General features: G+C 38.0%; 2 long non-coding RNA genes across 2 annotated transcripts; both read right to left on the reverse strand.

The window, feature by feature from the left end:
• Positions 1-8,490: 8,490 nt before the first annotated feature.
• Positions 8,491-12,158, reverse strand: LOC307032123. The gene is made up of 6 exons (XR_013806164.1): positions 12,121-12,158; positions 11,679-12,008; positions 10,953-11,306; positions 10,752-10,862; positions 9,856-9,917; positions 8,491-9,551 (listed from the first exon to the last, which is right to left on the reverse strand). It is a non-coding gene; the product is annotated as an uncharacterized lncRNA (long non-coding RNA).
• A 6,797-nt stretch (positions 12,159-18,955) lies between these two features.
• On the reverse strand, positions 18,956-20,285 carry LOC307030930. The gene is made up of 3 exons (XR_013805830.1): positions 20,172-20,285; positions 19,727-20,010; positions 18,956-19,631 (listed from the first exon to the last, which is right to left on the reverse strand). It is a non-coding gene; the product is annotated as an uncharacterized lncRNA (long non-coding RNA).
• Between the last annotated feature and the right edge of the window lie 666 nt (positions 20,286-20,951).

Consider the following 20,951-nt stretch of genomic DNA (forward strand, 5'->3'; position numbering starts at 1 on the left):
CGTACTTGGAGCACTGTTGGCCTGCTCTTTGACTTTAATCGTCATCCTTACTTTCTACGTAAATCGAGGAGTTTGTCGACACTGCAAAGGTAGGTTCCTAAATCATACAGCAAAGTTTCAGGCATTGATTTTTGCCCATGTTCTAAATTGTAGGAATGTAGTTTTATTGTAACTTCGGTTAATTTGAATCAGTAATAACAGACCCAACATCACATTGGGCTTAAACCCAAGCACATAACATTCATTCACTTTGTGTCTCCTACAGTGGCCTTTTTTATATTACCGTAATTTTCGGACTATAAGCCGCGCCTTTTTCCCTATTTTTCGACACTGCGGTTTATATAACGGTGCGGCTAATCTATGGATTTTTACAGCTAACGGCCAACACCTTTAACTCTATGGGCTCTATGGCCGGTCCGCGGACCCCCACCTTTAAGCGGCGGGTTCCAGCAGGAAAAGCTGGAGGCCGGAAAAGAGTGAGACAGGTAGTGCGCAAAAGTAAAAGTGGAACCGAGAGTGGTATGCCGCTGCTGCGGCTTATATTCAGGTGCAGCTTATAGTCCGAAAATTACGGTAATTGTTGAATCATTTTCTTCCCAAGCTTCCCTCTTTTTAATCCTCATCAAGCAAGTATAAGTATTCATTTATCAGTTTAACCCAAAGGATATACATTTTGAGCTTTGTGTAAAATGGTTGCAAGTTTGAGTCCTGAGTTATCTCAACATCCTTTCAAATGTCTTCATCTGTCAAAAGGGGAAATTCAACTTAAATACTTAAAGGTGACCTATCATGCAAAATGCACTTTTGTTCGTCTTTTATACATGAATATGTGTCCCCGGCTTTCCAGGGAACTCACCAAGTGTCAGAAAACACAACCCTCTCTATTTTCCTCCATACCCAAATCTCTTAAAAAGGGGCTGCAACGGATCTGATACAGACTGATCCAGATTTGAACACTTCTATGACATCACAGAAGTGGCGCTACGGCTATTGGGCCAACTCCACCAATCAGGAGGAGACAGACACAGACATTGCCGTTCCAAAGCGCTGGAGACGCTGTAGTATATATATGCCAGACCTGTAGATGGTGCTGTTCTCACAGAATCAGCCCATGAAAAGACAGTGTTAAATTGAGCGAAATAAGGAATGTCTAAAATGCATGATCTGTTTGGTATTTTGAAAAATAAAAAGTATAAATATGTCTTATATAGGTATGGTCCTACACTATATTATTCAAATATAGCATGATAGGTCCACTTTAACTCTAAAATAATTATCTCTATGCAGACATGTCATGTATGATGTCACCATACATGTACTCAACATATTCTGTGAACTCATAATTACAGTTTCATGTAGTTATATTTCTAAAATAAATTCAAAAGTAAAATTCCCACAAAAGGGCAAAATTCCAGACTCTACTTAAAAATTCAGCGGACAATTGAACAATTGAACCCCCTCTAACATTATTTAACTTTTTCTGCAGTAGCAACGTGTACCATCCGTAATCCTAGAACCAACGAGGCGGCAGTGGACGAATCAACTGACCTGGTAAATATGTTTTGAACTTTGAAACTATGCACCAAATATGGAGGCAAAAATAATCTTTGTACATTTTTCTGACTTTAGACTCAAACATTCAAACATTAGACTTGGTTTGGATTAACTGTTTTTCAATTTACAGGCCTTATATTTAAGGAATGTATATTTAATAGACTATATGATTTGCAGGATGGAGACGAAGAGGTGGTAAACTATGCAGCACTGAATTACTCCACAAGAAAAGTGAAAAAAGTGAAGCAAGAGTTACTACAGGAGTGTGTGTACTCCGCTGTGAGACCAAACCACACACAGCACCACGCGCCCGTGTGAGCATTTAGCTTAGCATGTTTTTAACAAATGTTGTGCTGTTGATTACTTTGCTTTATATTTTGCTTTTAAAAAGCTACTTGTTGATGTGACAAGCATGAAAGAACACTGCTTGTTGCACAGGCATGAGGAGGCGACTGAGAATGGCTCAAGTTGAAATCAATAAACTTTTCAAACACCCGGAGAGAATATGTGGGTAATCAATGTTCATCAAAAAGCAATGCTGCATCTAAGAGACTACACACATGTACATTTTATGACTGTGCATTGTTCTTCAATCTGAATTTAATTAGATGTTGGTATACTTGAGCCAGAGTAGCCATGTGTGTTGTACTGTGGCTCATGTGCATTTCTATGATCAGGGCCTTGCAGTGGATGCAAATAATTGAAAATGTGTCCTCTTAATAATCACCCAGCAGCATATACAGTGACTCGGAAACAGAGCAGTTTGGAACCGTACTGTGTATAATATATCAAAGTATAAAGGTTTGCTAATATTGATTTAATGGCCGAGACCACACACGGCATAAGCAGAAATACAATGTCAGTCTGTAAATCACCAAAAGACAGTAAGCCGGTTCCTGAAACATGAAAGGAAAACACAAAATAACATTTAGTTAGAGGAAAACTAAACATACTTTCACCCAAGAATAATTGACTTTACTTCAAACATTTCTTCACAATCAATATAGATTTGATTTGACTTTGATTTGAATGTAACTTCTTATCAATGCAAATGTAGGCCCCCTCCCCCTCAAACAGCCTCTATACATGACTCATTTGTCGTTTACATGTAAACAACATTAGCTCCTGTTGATAAGATGGTAAATTGCTAAGGGCACTTATACTTAATCAAAATATTAATATTCTTTAGTTAAAAAAGAAACAACTTTAAATAAATGAATGGGCGTAGGAACATGACACAAGATGTTGCAAGCTTCGCTGAATGCATCACATCCACACTCTTGGACTTCCTGTCTCTCTGTAATGGATGTTAAAAAGAAAGAAAGGAATTTAACATATATTACAGAATCATATATCTGTCAGGGAAACTTCTGCAGCAATGGAGAGTCAGGACTCAGAGAGACACAAGTAGAGTTGGAGCTTTGATGTCAAACACTGAATGTTTATTCACAAGTATCGGCCGGGGAAATTCACATCACAAGTCACACAGCCAGAGATTCTGACTGCCCTGGTGGGTTGCCATGTCAAATCTGCCGTGCCTCTCTCTCGATAGACCTTTTAATTAGTTCAGAGAGAGTAAACAACATATTTGGGGAGATAGACTAAACAGCTGGGCACCCTGAATCACTGGCGTCTGACCCTTAATGGCCTCGAAGCCAGTGTTCCCACAGCCGTAAACCATTTCGTGACCGAGAGTTGAACTGGTTTATCAAGATAGCTGGAGCCTCCCATTCCTTAAGAGAGATAACAGAGCCAGGGTTGGTCGTAAACATCAACACACAGAAAAGGTTAAATATCTAGGAATAAAGACAGAAATATTCCCTCACAATATCTATAGTATCTGTAGTTTTTGCCAAGTTTTTGGTTGATGCTTACATGCATACAAAAAAAAAAAAGATGATAGATGGAAACTTCAGAAATGTTTGGTCAGAATGGGTGTGAAACCACAGAGGCTATCTTTATGGTTTCAAATCTTCGTGCTAACTTCTGATCTTTGTTTTCACACCTGTAGCTTGCAGTCGACATAAAAAAAAAGTTTTCCCCAGAGAAATATACTTATTTCTTACAGAGTTCAACGTAAAGACTGATATCAGCCTCAGGTGCATACTGCTAATATGAAGCTACAGTCAGCAGCTTAGCTTAGCACAATGACTAAACAGCTATCTCCACTCAGGGAAGTACTGGACTCCAAATCTAGTCATGAAAGAGAGGATCTCTTACGTTTCTTATGATGACCTGCAGTGGCGGCCGGCCCATAGGGGCCCATAGGGGCGCTAGGGGCGACGCCCCCCCTCTTCCCACATGTTTGATTGTTATTAAAAATAATAAAAAAAATATATTAAAAACAAATATATATGTTTTATTTTGAATGAAAAAGGTAAATATTACATAGTTGGTAACAGTAAAATGTATAATCTACATTAAAATCTTGTTTACAATTGTTTTACGATGTCTAAAGTTACTGATAAGTCACATGTTTCCTGCCTGGCCGCAGCGTGTATCATTACCCTCTCTCGTCTGGGCGGTAAGAAAGGAGCCCTCAGCCAGAGCAGCAGCAGCCAACAAGTTGACTGTTGCTATCTGTAAACTATGCCACCGAAACATAATTTCAGCCAATGAGCGTCGTCAGATCTGATGCCAAAGGGCGCCGTGTCAGCGCCCTGGCCTGTGTGTCTGTGAGTTGTTTGGACTCATATCCAAGGTGACGCAACAGTAGTTGTCGAGGATGGCTGCGTCTGCAGATGGAGACTCCGGTGCTAGTGGATCGCCAGAGCTGTAGATGAACATTTACATGCTTATTGTAGTTGTAAGGGTAATGCCTGCAGCACCATGGAGCATATGTGTGGGCTGGACCTGTAACAGGAAAGGAGTGAGCAGAGGGTTGAGTTGTCAATTATTGTTCAGTTTTCATCTTCCTCACCCTCTCAGACTTTGAGTTGCGCGCGCTGCTAAAGAGACACGATACCATGGAAACCAAACAATGGTGTAGCTGTATTAAAGTCCGTGTGGAAACAGTCGTGAGTAAATCTGATTTTGTCAGAAATCGGGAGAAATATGACCCCGGGAGGAAACCGGGAGAGGGCAATGAAATCGGGAGGGTTGGCAAGTATGACACACACACACACACACACACACACACACACACACACACACACACACACACACACACACACACACACACACACACACACACACACACACACACACACACACACACACACACACACACACACACACACACACACACACACACACACACACACACACACAATATTCATATTTAGTCTCCTGATTTTAAATGGGAATTAAATCATTTGAGTGTTCCCAAAGCACCAGTGTTCTGCAGTTTGTGTTGGCCTACTGTACTGTTGCACAGTTTTGGAATATTCATAGCCAGTGTTGTGCTAGTTACTGAAAACCAGTAACTAGTTACCATTACTAGTTACTTCATTTCAAAAGTAACTCAGTTACTTTACTGATTACTTATACCAAAAAGTAATGCGTTACTGTGAACAGTAACGTATTAGTTTCTTAAAAAAAGGGCTCCCATTATTGACCTTATAGCCTTCATTTCAGTACAGCAACATACCTTGCAATGGCTTTATCAACTTTTCGATTGGCTAGCAGTCCCTCGGTTAAAATCCAGCCGCTGTTGCTCAGGTGGAGGTGGAGTGGCGTCGGATGAGTCTGGGTCTGTGGTCTTAGCTACTAGCTTCGTCCCAGCATGTTGTTTCTGCAGATGTTTCAACAGATTTGAATTGCTATTTTGGGCAGTAGATAGGACCTTTGACCCGCCAACACAACTTACATTTAACGAAAACGTTCTTTTCTTTGTGCTCGACAAAAGTGAAATAGTGAGAATATCTCCAGGCGGAGAAATTCGACTTGAGCTCCGCCGCCGCCATGATAGTCTTGTTAGTAAACACATACATGCCCACAGCGGGTCTCCGCATGTGACACAGGAAGTATCTAAGTACATTTACTCAAGTACTGTACTTAAGTCCAGTTCTCATCTCTGTTCGCCTCGCTGTTGTTGGCGCCGCTCACCAACGTCTGGGAGCCGAGACTATATAAAAAAAAACGTTGTAACGCACCATGTAGTAACGGTAACTGAGTTAAAAAAATAATGTGTTAGAGTACTAGTTACTGCCAAAAATAACGGCGTTGCAGTAACGCGTTACTTTGTAACGTTACTTTGTAACTAGACTAACGCGTTACTTTGTAACGCGTTAGTCTCAACACTGTTCATAGCTAACAACACTGACAATTATGGATTGTCTCATATTTTTAAGCCTCAATTTGAAATCGGGAGTCTCCCGCCAAAATCGGGAGGGTTGGCAAGTATGACACGCACACACACGCACACACCCCCCCCCCCACACCCACACCCACCCACACCCCCACACACACACACACACACACACACACACACACACACACACACACACACACACACACACACACACACACACACACACACACACACACACACACACACACACACACACACATAATGTTCGTATTTAGTCTCCTGATTTTAAATGGGAATTCAATCATTTGAGTGTTCCCAAAGCACCAGTGTTCTGCAGTTTGTGTGGGCCTACTGTACTGTTGCACAGTTTTGGAAGATTCATAGCTAACCACACTGAAGATTATGGATTATCTCATATTTTTAAGCCTCAATTTGTCCCGTCCCCCCCTCGAACATCACCAGAAGTCATAATTTAAGGGGTAATTTCTCAAAAATGTATTCCGGGGGAGGATCCCCCCAGACTGCCCTAGTATGGTTTGGTCACCATTTCCATAGCCCCACCAACAATATTTTCCACCAGCCGCCACTGATGACCTGGATTAAATGTTGGGCTACGCAACTCACACACATTTACTTGTGACAATAGTCATAGTCTTACATTGGTCAGTCAAACAGAATGTCTGGTTTGATTGGTTTGTAGATTAGTTTTTTAGGGCCCTTCACCCACCACTAGCGGTGAGCCAACCTGATGCTGAGTACGATAGTGAATATCATCGTTTGAACAGTAACAGAAATCAAATAGATTTATTTTGAATAGTAACCACAACATAACTTTATCATTTTATAACAAAGGATGTAATTAAAACTCAACAATTGTGCATGCATGGGATTGAGTTGTGTTGTTAACCAGACATTGATTGAACTAAATGGGTTCACATCCAAAAAGCAAAACCAAAATCTATCACATTAACGGCTTTTGCTAAATTTAGCCTGCGGAGGCTTCTTGTACGCTAGTGACATATCCTGTTGCTGCCCAAAGTCATGAGCATTCTTAGTAAACATGCTTTGCGGTCTGTCAAAGCAGAGAAATGGCCAGCCACAGCCTACATCTCACAGATCCGCTCCTGCATGTGGCTTTGCTTGTTGTTTCACATACATGCAAACACCTCAGTGCAGTGAAATTCAAATAACCAAACTATGTTTTTTAGAAATAACACATAAAATATCTATTGTTAGCATTTCAGAAACTATTTCGGAAGCTCTATTTTCCTGTCCAAAAATAGATCTCTCTGCAGAATACGCACCTATAGGAAGCCACTTATCTATCTTGTGCAATAACAATGAATAAGTCACATTTGAGACACTATTACAAACAAGGAAGAACACGGTGAAAATAGCTACATTTTACATTTGTACTATTACATAATTTTTTTGTAAATATCTTTCAAATGTACTGTTTCACTATTTGGTTTGACTTTTAGCACTTGTGGAACGTTTATATTAAAGTATATATATATTTAAATATATCTCTCTAGCAGAAATGCTTTGGTACAACTGGATGACATTAATCTAGGCCTAGGTAAGCATTTCATGGATTAGTAAAAGATCCCTCCATTATTATTGATCCAGCTAGTCTCATTATTACAGGGTTGTTGAAAATATCAGATATAACGTTAAATTGTGTTGTATTTGTATCTTAAGAACAAAGTCAGATTCAACTCGGTTTCTTCAGCCCACCTGTAGTTATGTCACATGCAGGCAGTGTCTTGCATCTAGTTCCTGAGATGAGAAGATGACATATTTGCTCTGAAGTGGTAAAGCCCATCAACAGACACATGAACAGTGAGCGCTATCATCAAAGCACAATGTTCGCTACCTGATGTGCTTTTAGGTGTGAGGAGAAACTTGTATCCTTGTACATTACATGCTCTACTTAAAAAGGAAGCTTTAACAGAAACATGATTTACTGTCGACTTGGGAGTTGTGATTGAGACTTTTAAGGTCATATACTGTATATATATATATATATATACAACCCGGTATCACGGCAAGACGTGAACATGTGACGATTTACCATGCTGGGAGACGTGAAGATGTCCCGATTTTGTCCCTTCAAACGTGACAGTTACACGGTATTGTTAACATGGCCGAACCAGTGGAGAAATACCTGGAAATGCCAATCAAACGCTACCCCGACGGTCAGTTGTTATTGTCAATATTAATATAATAATGATTTATTTTGTAATAGTCACACTCGATTCCGCCGATTTTCTTGTTGCCCCAACTGGTCGACACCTCTTTTAGCAGAAACAAAGGCTACATTAATGTATTACATCGATGTTAATCCATGTGTGTGTTTGAGGAATTAACGGACGTGATGTTGTGCGATTGCGTTGCCAGGCAACAGCTTCGCTTCATGTTAATTTACAAACTCTTCAACTAGAACCGTAGTTATATTTAAAAACATTTTAGAAGTCCTCACAAAATACTTTAATGTAAATTCAAATTTAAATGTGAAAATACAAAAATGCACCCGTCATAAACAATACCGGAAACAGACGTAGGCAAGATCCTCAGCTCGCTGATTGGATGGTTTAGCCGCAATGCACGATGGGAAATGGTGTTTATGCGATGTGAAATCCCAAAACATTTTTTAAAAATAAAATAACACTTTATTCCGAGTGTGCATGCTTTTCTCTTTGGAAGTCATCACATAACTGCATTGTAAAACACGGTTTGGCTGCATTAAATATTACATATCTGAGAAGACTTCTTGACAAACAGGAACAACTGCCACCAAAACTGAAAACATGACGTGGATCTTAAATATATAAGCAGTTAAACAACATCCTACATTTCTTTTCACACAATACGTCTCCTCGCAGTATCAACACTAATTTGGCTGACTTTTATATTTGATCCAATTGGTAGATAGGCTGTATTTACACCATAACGGTGCACAGCTGATATAATGGGACACCTGGTGGTTAAAGCACGTTATTGAATTTTATTATTTTTGTGTTTAGCGCCAGATGAAGACAACTTTTACAACATCCCCAAAAGGACCAAGCAGATAATTATCATATCAAATAATAATTATATTTCCACCCCCATTGCAATAAATACAGAAGGTGAAACATTTTCAATTATGATGGGTCATTATGATTGATCAGATACTCCTGACCACTGCATTAATACATGTTTCATAAGAATCTAATTATTTATTATATTAGCGTAACATTATTTTTTGGTGTTAGCTCTTTTACTTAAGTACAGACGTGAGATTTCCTTTTACAAAAAAGTTGTAAAGTTATGCTTAATGGCCCTAAATAAATCTTAAGAAAAACCTCTTTCTCAATTATTTGGTTTAATATGTTTAATATAACCAATTAGGGTTAGTATTTCTAAGATAAAATGACGACACATTCAAACACAGGATGAGCAGATCAAATAATGGTCAAACAAGGAATATAAAAAGCATCTGTATGATATGATTTCAGATTTTAACATGGAAAAAACTCCCTCTAAACAAAAGGGAAGCTAACATATTTACATTATAAGTCATTGTCAGAGGTCAGTGTGATCAACCAACCTACGGGGTTTATTTGACACACATTCACATTTAGCATTTAACATGAGAGTACACACTTTCTTCAGTCGTCAAATCACTCCTATTCCTTCCTCTTGTAGCCTTCCTTCCAGATAAATGAAGGGCAGCATAGTTCAGATCATTTCCCCCTTCAATCTGTGCGGCAAATAAGAAGCTCATTATACGTTTACTTTTACACAGTTTTGTTTGAATTTATAAACAGATTGGTTGTTGTATTTGGTAAGTAGTCATGTAATAAGAAGGACCTCGTACAGCTAGTCGGTCATTCTGGACAAAATGAATCACCAGAGGATTTAAGATTCCTGCTCACCGGGTTAGGGCTCACATCGCACTAATGACCGGCCAGATGTGCATCCTCCCTTACATGTTTACTGTTAGTGGTGCTGTTTGATTTCATGTTATTATAAAATATGACAATAAATAATGTGTCATTACTTACCATATCATGCACTGGTTGGCTTGAGTCGTCATATCTTGCTTGCCCAGTGGGGTTTTCTATTCCTAAAAATGAAAAATAAAAAACACAAATGAAATTGGTTTAAGCTTCATTTTATATAAGGATCGTAACCCCAATTCATGACTTCCTTGGTCTCGTGTCATCCATGTTTCACGGAAAACTCATGGATGACCATGGTCATCCATGGACATCCGTGATCTGTCCATGGTGGGTGTCCATGGTATGTTTGTCCGTGGTTTGTCCATGGTCATGAAACATGGACAGAACACGTACTACCCGCCTGGCTGTGAACTGACCATGGTTGTCCATGGTCAGACCACGGACATTAAATGGCACCACAGATCAATCACGGAAAACCACGGTTAACTATACCATGGACAGACCACGGTGAACCACGTCTTTGATGTCCATGAATTACCGTGGTCTGTCCATGTTTCACTTGGCCGTGGGTTTCCATGATTCATCCATGGTGCCATTTAACGTCCATGGTCAGACCATGGTCAACCATGGACAATATCACGGACAGATCACGTATGTCCATGGTTAATGTCCATGGTCTGACCATGGTCTGACCATGGACATACATGGTCTGTCCATGATCCTGAGACCAACAAATTGTTTCTTAGTAGCTTAATAAGACAGACATTTGACCTAACAGAAAATTGGAAACATCATTGGCAATGATTGGTGATACATTTATTTTATATAATATCTTAAATAAAATATTTCTGTTAAGACCCAAATTCTGCTGTTATTTATTATTTTATCTTTAAAGCATGAGGTTGAGGTTCATCCTGTACTTTATGATGTTACATCTCTTGCACAATATGTAATAAAATCAGTGTATACCATTTTCTAAATAATTCAACAACACTTACCTTTACATTTTGAAGTTCGGCAACAGAAGAAAATAATGTTTCCAATCACAGAAATTACCAAGCAGACGATCGCTATCACCAGCGCAAAGACTTCAGGACTTGTAATTTTCTCTGAACAGCAAAGAAAAAACACAAAGCAATCATAATGTTACGAATTTTTTTCGAATATCACCTCTAATATTCAACATTATAAAACCATACCTAATTGCGGATGTGTAACATCTCCAAATAGTATCTCTCCACATGTGGCCACAGCACAGTAGTAAGTCCCGGCATCAGATGAGCTGAAGTTCTTTGAGAAGCGATAAACACAAGTCTTCTGAGTGTCCGGTAACTTCTCACATTCCTCTTGTCTCCTTCCATCAGTGTACATTATGTTTGGAAGAAATGTATCTGATCCAGCTCTGAACCAGAACACACTGATGTCTCCTTGACATGTTTTATTCTCCGATTTAGAGAGGACCGAACACTGAAGGGTCATCGAGTTTTCTTGAGGAGCCGGATCAGATAATGTCGGGCACTGAACAGAATAGTTTGAAGTCCTCTGAGTGTTTCCTAGAAAATAAAAAAGTGTTAAAAAGCACATTCGACAGCATAAAATGTGTTTACATCCATTTTAAATGTGGTAAAAAAATTTGCAAAGAAAAAATACATTTTTAAACATTGATTAGTGCTTAATCAAAAAAACTTTAAAAAAACTGATAATGTAGTTAATTTGTGGTTTTAACTTAATTTTAAGATTCAAGACATGGTGAAATTATATTTTGTTTTATCAAGAACCCAAATCATCACAAATATTTGGAAATAAATTATTCAAACCAATTTGTAGATGTTAAATCAGGGTTCGGATACTTAAAGCTATTTTGAAGCTTTTAATCAGATCTAAAACATTTGAAAATCTTGTAAAAACTTAGATCACGTGTTTACCTTTTAGTAACAAATAGGTCCCACTCCATACACGATTCCTAAGCAAATCCTCGATTGAGCAGTGATACATTCCTTCATCTTCTTGGATTGTCCTCCGAATGGTCAGGGTGCTTAAATGGTTACCAATATGTACCTCCAATTTTGAGTCAGAAAACCCTGGTTCGAACGAAGGTTTTGAGGATTCGGGCAGTGTCACAATTAATGTCAGAGTCTCTCCAGCACTCTGCTTGTACCAGCGGAGCTCTCTGCGCCTTATCTCAGTTTTAGGTAGAGCACACGTTAAGGTAGCAGATTCACCAAGTTGAACTGTAGTCACTGGAGCCAGTGTATCTGAAATAATTGACATAAAACAAACCGTGAAACAGTAAAAAACAATTAGTGTACAAAATGGGTATTCAACATGCAAAAACAAGTAAATATTTAACTTAATACTTGCACCTACATCCTTGATGAAGAAGAAGCAGTGTTACCGATAGCAGTAACATCTTGACAATGTCTCTTGTTTTTTGTTTTCAATGTGTACAAAGGGTCACATGGCCACCCATATGCGTGTCACTCTGCATCTGATTGGTTTTCACAGAATAAAGATTTAAAAAAGTGCACTTCCTGTCTCAGTGGTCCTATTCGGATCTGTTTGAAGCATATCACTTCATTCTTCTCAAGTTATTTAAGCAAACATTCCAATCAAGCTCTTTTTTTTTACGGGAAAAAAAGTGAAACTGTAAAGACAGCTTTGGACGACAAAATCAATGACACTGAATATGAATGAGAAAACTATGAGACTCCATAAACAAGTGCTAGACTAGTCTTAGTTACAAGGAAACTGGATTAACTAGCTTTAAAATTAGCTACACTGTGCTTCCAGTGAAGTGGCCCCCCCACTTTTCAGCCCTGCCCAACATTTTCGCAGCAGCAGATGCCTTGGAAAACTGTACAAATCCCTTTTTAATAATTCCCCTAAAGTCGCATCTAAAACGCGATCTGATCTAGCTGTGTATATTTTGTTATTTTTGATTGTTATATTCAATCTCACTAGCTACAGGCATGTTTGAAGCTTGTAAAGGGAAGATGACAGCTCTCACTCGCCACTCTGCTGTTCCTCAGCGCCACTCCCCCTCCCTCCCGCTGACAAGGTGTATAGTAATCATAGATAACACGGCAGGGTCCGTTAAAGTTTGTTTTAATCTGATTTCAAATAAGCAAATTATTGGCTTTCAGAATATTAAACTTGTTTCGGCAAATTCAGATGATAAATAGAAAATAGATAAATACAAATTTGAAGCTTGTAAAGGCATAATTACAAGCGGAGAACGGAGTAATTTAACGTCACTGCAGGCATAACAACAGCCGGTGTTTCTCGTGAGTGTTATTCCCGGGAAAACAAACACAATACAAACAAACGCAAAAATACACAAACACACACGTATATACACGCGGCGCAGAACACTGTATAAATCCCGTTTCAATAATTCCCCTCTACTCTAAAGTCGCATCTAAAACGCGATCTGATCTAGCTGTGTATATTTAGTTATTTTTTATTGTTTCCATCTCAGTAGCTACACGCATTTTTTAAGCTTGTAAAGGGAAGACCGCAGATCGCCTCTCACCGGCCACTCTGATCTTCCACAGCGCCGCTCCCCCTCCCTCCCGCTGAAATTATGAATGTAAGGCATATAGTAATCATAGATAACACGGCAGGGTCCGTTACAGTTTGTTTTCATCTGATTTCAAATAAACAAAGTTTTGGCTTTCAGAATATTAAACTTGTTTCGGCAAATTCAGATGATAAATACAGGTTTGAAGCTTGTAACGGCATAACAAGCGGAGAACGGAGTAACTTGACGTCACAACAGGCATAACAACAGCCGGTGTTTTCCTGTGAGTGCGAAACGAAAATATCTTCCCTCCGTAGTATTTTGATAATTTGCTCCGCTAATAATCAATCAGATCGATGGATTCCAGAGAAGAGAAAACTTTAAAGGCCTTTTTCTCAAAATGATGACTCTGTAATAGTCATTATATAATGTGACATATTTTGCTTAATATTTGGAGTACAAAAACAATCCTGATATCATTAGAAAGCTAGGAATCAAAATGTGTCTTCGGGTCAATGCGACTGATTTCGATGGAGCAGGTCACTTTGCATTAGTTAAAATAAAGTAGGCAGACATAACAGGAAGAATATGTACATTTTAACCCAATCAAATAGGACATTGTCACACCATTCAAATGTATCCATGTAAATTGCAACCAATAAAAAAGCTTAGATTTGTTTATTTGTTACGTTGTTTACTTTATTTGTTACGTTGTTCTGTGTGTCAGCCATTAACCTCCTAGATAGAGAGAATATAGCCTACACTTGCAAACATGTCAGAAGAACCGACGCAGAAGAAAACTAAATACAGTCAATCTAAACTTAAATGTAACAACTGGAAGGTCACATCCCTGACATCCACATCTCCGGAGCCTGGACCTTCTTCAAACAGCGAAGCCAGATGAACCCAGCAGCAGCTCTGCGGCCGCAGAAACGGTCAAAACCGCCGCCGCCGTTGTTGAACCAAAATAGGCTGGTTCCGACTGCAAGGAGGTTTGTTGTCGGGACAGTGAGTCGGGTAAAGCTGTACAGCTAACTATCAGAAAAAAGGAGACCACTAGTAGATTATTTGGGCAAAGAGAAGGTACTTCAACGCAGAATGGTACAAAAACAGAGAGTGGTTAATTCTTTGCAAAACCACTAAACGATAGTGATAAATTGCGATGTTAATGAGCTCATGATAACCTCATATATTTTTAACTTAGGATCATACCTGTGTGTTTAGTCTAGAAAAAGGTAAATGTGTGCATTTTATTATAAAGTTGTGTATATTTAGACTGTTGCAAAAACTAAGAAGCTTATAAACATCAGGTTTAAAACTAAAAGAGCTTTACAAAAAAGTAATACAATCAAAGATGTTTGGGGTTTTATTTGAGTTATTCATTTACATTTTTTGTCAAAGAGATGCTGATTTGAAACCGTTGTTAGGCCTACATATTACGGTATTTCCTGTTTCTGCCGAGAGAGGGGAGTTTGTCCCAAAGCTTGTGCTGTATTTACTCCCTCCATCTGACAGGAGGGAGCCTCATGTGTTACTCCACTGAGTTCACTCCATCACGGAGGGGGAGTGTGTAGGGGTAGGGTGTAAGGCAAGGTTTGGGATTGGGCCATACACACTCGCACTTTTTTTGGCCCCCCCACTTCTAAAATGAATCCGGCGCGCCTGCACCAGACACAAGTATCACCAGCAAAAGATGTTATAAGAGTCAGTAAAAACTAATCTCATAATGACTCACTCAAATAAGGAAACTTTACATATAATTCTGTTTACTTGAAATGTTGTTTAAGCACAACATATCTAGTTGCAATAATGATTAGCTTAGTCCAGATGGGAATCTGGAGCATCCTGGGTCGGAGCAGCCTTTTTTTCTTCCAGAGAACTATATGTGGCTATAGCAGCTCTTTTCATCAGTCATTCCTCATCATAAATGTAAAAGGTTTGTGGAATAATACATAGATGCAAATGTAAACAGAAGCTAGATCGGCAAAGGGCGATATATTGCTAACGTTTAAGTGGTATCCAGCCTTACGAATTAGAAGGGCTTCTAGTTAACATTATGCTAACTAAATGCTAACAAATCAGTGGCTCACCATGCAAAACTACTCGTTATTGAAAAATGAACACTAAATATTAACCTTTCTTGTGTCCCAATGTTAACTTGAGATAGGTCTACTTACATTTTAAACGGTGTATTCACTATTCAGTGTTTTTGTCTGATAATTCAGCAATTATTTTTAACACATACAGTAAACAGCCAGCGGATGTCACTCTTACACTTATTCCCATTACCTGTAAAGGCGTACTTGGATGATAATGCTTGAACTAAGGTATTTGGAGAGTAGGCTTAAAAAAAGTTGCCTGTCGATAGAGTGATACATGGATGATGTGTCTGTGACGGCCAACCCTTAAAGTTAGCATTGTAGTAGTTCCTTTGACCAAAACCAAATGGGATTTTGGATTATAGCAGAAAAAACATGTTTGTGGTAAACAGCAGAAGTTAGACGCTAACATGAGACCATAAATAGGGCGGTTCAGGATTTTGATCAGATGATGGTGGTTATAAGCCCAGTGGTAAACATGTCAAGGTGTCAACATGTCTTTAGTCAAGACACATAGTTACTAGCAACATTTTCCTTTGTGGTTGCAAATCATTCGACATCTCAAATAACCCAATAATTATGAACCCCCCTCTAGTGTTTGTGTCTCCCCCCTTACTTCGGTGTTCCTGATTACATTTTATCGGTCTGTTTTAACTCTACTTACATTAACACTAAAATAAACAACCATCACCAAATTTTATTAAACACCCTTTTAAGCTGTACACAATATATCAGACTGCTGGATTACATGAATAAGTGCAATGAATACAAACAAATATAGACACTGAAAATGTTTTCCAAAATTAACATGTTTGTCGATTTGTGGGTGTGTACTAACTGATGGATGAACATAATCTAGGTCAGGGGTGTCGAACTCAATTTCATGTTGGGCCACATTAGCATTATGGTTGCACTCAAAGGGCCGGTTGTAACTTTAAGACTATATAAATATATAATATATATATATTCCATAATGTATTATATTATATTATTGGCTCTGCATTGGATTATTATCAGTTCTGGTACTAACTTCATAAATAAATACGTCTGAAAGCAGAAGTCTAGGGCAAATAATTGAAAGCAAGTATTCAACAATTACACCAATTGTATTGTATATTATATTCTTTGCAAGCTCTTGCGGGCCACATAAAATGAGGTCGCAGGCCGGATTTGGCCCACAGGCCTTGAGTTTGACACCCCAGATCTAGGTTTACCAAATAATCTCCTATGTCGGTCATTTTTGACCGGGAACATCATAGGTGTAGCAAAGTTGACTAAAACACAAAAAACTCAATGAAAGCAGTTAACAGCAAATGTTATATGTTCAAATGTCCACTGTGGAATATATCATTAGGCTTTGAAGCAATCAAATCTAAAACACAATATTTATGAATGATAAAAGTAGTAAATCGGTCAGATTTGACCCGAACACGACAGGGGGATAAAAATGAAAGGTGACTTCTTCACAACACCATTAAAGTGGTAGATTTATTTAATAGTTGGGGTACAAATAATCATGCATAACTTAAATGTGTAGTGCTGTGTTCACCAGAGCAATGGCAGCCAAGATGGTGATAAGTGAGGGGGAGTGTCCAGCGTTCTACACTTAACTGTATGACCTTCATGAGAGCACCATTTGTGTGCTCATATTATACTGCATCTTGCCATTTTTGGCATTTGGACACACTCAAGCACTCAAAATAGCAAATTTTATTACAGAAGTACGCAAATAAAGACATGGCAATAAAGTACGCTCAGTACTCTCAGCTATTAAATTCTGATCTCTTTAGTTTTGAAACTCCAAAAATCATATCATTAACAAGTCCCTTGGTATAAGGTAAAACAGTTATGAAATGTCGACATGTCAAAATGGGTTAAATATGCCAAAAGAAAGACAAAGACTGATTAGGTTTCTTCAGCGTGTTTTGTGTTGCACTGTTGGAGAAGCCTGTGACCTAAGAATTTCATCGGCATAACTGCACTGTAGCTATGTTCGTATGACTAAATGAAGAACCTTGAACCCCCCTTAGTATTATAAAAAATGCATTTAAAAAAGGAAGCATTAAATCAACACAACTCCCAATTGCGGTCAGATGTTTTTACAGAGCATTGGCCGAGACAGTAAGTAGATGACGCTCATGGAAGAAGTAAACAGATTTGAGCATTCATAACGTATACAAAATGGCAGAGGAGAACATCTTGAAACAGTTATGTCTGATGGCCCAAAATAAATCCTAACAAAATCAATCCCCCCATGATCTTTAACATTTTCTTTAATGAAAAACACACTTTGGTTAATATTTTAAGATAAAAGACGACACATACAAACACATAATCGAATATTGGTGAAACATCGGATAAAAGAGAATATCTGTTTGCTGCTATTTTATCTTTTAGCATTAATCCTAATGTAAATCTTTGTCAGAGGTCAGTATTATCAACCAATTTACATTTTTAATAGACTCACATTCACATTCAGCATTTAACTTGAGAGTACACACTTTCTTCAGTCTCCATCTCTCTCTTCTTTCCTCCTCTTGTAGCCTTCCTTCCAGAGAAATGTACCGCGGCATAGTTCAGATCATGTCCACCTTTAGTAAATAATTGTTTGATTACAGAATTATAATGGTCTATTAATAATTTGTAGCAGACTGCTGCTAATATAACAATGTGTTGCCATAGACACAGTCCTGATATCTAAACACAGCAAGCTAACTAGATTTTTAAAATGATGTTAAACCAATATTAATTGTCAAAGGATTTACCTCTTTAGTAAGAAGCCATTTAATTAACTGGATGATGAGAATCATGTTAATCAAAATAACCAAAAAAGAAAGAATGTCGTAAGATTACTTACAATATCCTGCACAGGTTGGCTTGAGTTGTCATGTCTCGAATGCAAAGCGGCGTTTTTATTTCCTAAATATGAAAATAAAAACATTAATATTATGAATTTAAACTGAGTTTTCAATACAGATCCCCGGCAAATGGCATAACTTCATATTATCTACATTGCATTATGGGGTTAAGCATATTTAACATAAATGGAGCAACCAATATGGAGAATCGTGCTGCAGATGTTTGCTGATAAATTCATATAATAATATTCAGAATAACAGAATTCCATGTATAAAATAAACAGATTTTTTAAGTATAATAGTATCAAAAGAATTGAACTTTGATGAAACATTAAACATTTTAACTTATTTATATGATGTGGTGTTCACCGGAGCAACAGCAATAGCGGCTGGCCTCGCTACGTCTGAAATAGCCCGATAGGGATTAGTTTGAGATATGTCCACAGTTCCACAGTGTTATGAGTGCAACATTCAGGTACGCATAGCACATACACATTTGGGACGGTGTTATGCACTCAAACTGAAAATTCAACTACAGAAGTACGCAAATTGAGGTACATCACTTGATTGGGTCATTATTCTGTCATGAAGTATTGGCTCTTCTGCACTCTGCTTCTACCAGTGGAGCTGTTTACGCTGACTCTCACAATTAAGGGTAGCACAGGTGAAGGTCGCAGATTACCAAGTTCAACTGTGGTCACTGGAACCATCTGAATTTGTTTTACTGCATACATTTTGTAAAGCAGTAAATAGGCATATATATATAATTAAATGTTCAGGTAATTTTAGGTAAAAGTGTAGGTAATAACTAAGGGGGGGGTATGTTCAGAAATCTGAGCTGTATGTGTGAACAGAGCAGCCGGTTCAATTGCTTATCAGTTCGGTATCTGTTGTGACAATTAAATTATTTATTTAGAAAAAAGCAACACATTAACAAAGTATCTTTACATAGCATTGACACAGACAGTACACAGATGTGGAAAATGTACATTTAAAGACTTGAAACTTTATGATGTATGTTTTCACAACAAATTACTCACAATGAAACAAATATGTATCTCTACACAGTGTACAGTATGTCTATCTACACAAGCTTACACTAGCTTTTATATATTTTGTTGTGTCATGATGATTACTTGCAAAACATATACATACAGTACAATCCAATATATTAATTGGATTAATGACATTAGGGGCTAGTACCTTTCTTAAACAGAATGAAAATACATATTACATCTGCAAAGATTAGCAAATCCAGTATTTACACCATCAAGCCAACCCAAGAGCCCGGGCATCAGTGTAGATACACTCTTCTTTCATTGCTTTTGCACCCCCAGTCCCTTTGCTAGATGTCCTTCTGATGAAGGTTGGTGCAGAATAAATCAATGAGTCATCATCTGTCTGTGAAAATATAGAGAGAAATGTTATGAGACAACATTTTCACAAGCAGAAAAAAAAACATGCTGACAACTTTAGTCTTTTATTTTTCACCCTACCTGCTGACTTGGAGGATGTTTACCCGCTGTTGTTTCATTTGTATGCAGAGTAACAGCAGCTGTATTATATACAAAGAAAAACCTTCATGTGAAGCTACTTTTGCCAAATATGTTTGATATATATTTGTATCAGTGAATGTACTTACTCTTGCAAACACCACAGGATTTCCCCTTCAGTTTCTTGATTGCATAAATGAGAAAGGCATTAACAATCACACATATAGCCAAAGCAGCACCTAACAGAGAGATGATGGTATTGTTCTTCTGCTGATTCAACAGGAAGTCTGATGACACAATGTGGGGAAAAAAGCAGATAATGAACATTAACATTTGGCATGTCTGAAATTAAGAGCAATTTCTAAGTGATTATGTTATAAACCATCACTTGACCTTAATCAATCTCATATGCTATATTGCTAATTACAGTTAAACATGATGCAGTTACCTGTAGTGTTGAGTTCTGATCTATTTCCAGAAATGATGTCCTCACATGCAGCCACATCGCAGTGACATGTCTTGTAGAAGCTGTAGACACATTTCTTTTTTGAGGGTCCACCTGGTTCCTTTTCATGTACTTCAACACCGTTTCCTCGAGTATTATTCAAACTTTGAATAAAAGCCTTGAAACAGCACAGATTTTGTTCTTCTGGTCGTGTTTCATTCTCGGAGTCGGAGAGTATTGAACACTGCAGAGTCACAGAGTCTCCAGGATGGACTGGATCAGTTGGAGAAACTGCAGTGCTTTCAGGTTCTGGGAAATGTAGTTTCAGTTAGATAGAAATACGATCATGATTTTTAAAACAAAGCTGCAATCAGTATTAGGTAAATAAATTGGCATTCAAGTAAATGTATTATTACTTCATAATTATACTGTCTCAAATACAAATTCCTTGAGTGAGATTATAAGTATTTCATTAAAGATACTCTTATCGATACTTTTCAATAATTTGGTGCTCAAAATTATAGAAATTAATACAAGATGTGAAGATTAAACAGTAATTGTATTATTGCAGAAATAACTGTATAACTTATACATTAGCTTCTCAGAAGCAGACACAAATAAATAAAATAACTTAAAGGGACCTGGCTCGCCCTATCATGCTTTTTGGGGTTTTCCCTCAGACAGAGGATGAAAAGAGGCATTTTTTGTAACATTTTTTAACATTTGTAAATCATTTACATCTTCATCCAGACATTTCAAACTGACAACCTAGCTCGACAAGAG

Source organism: Notothenia rossii (genome assembly GCF_949606895.1).
Source record: "Notothenia rossii genome assembly, chromosome: 3".
Taxonomy (NCBI): Eukaryota; Metazoa; Chordata; class Actinopteri; order Perciformes; family Nototheniidae; genus Notothenia; species Notothenia rossii.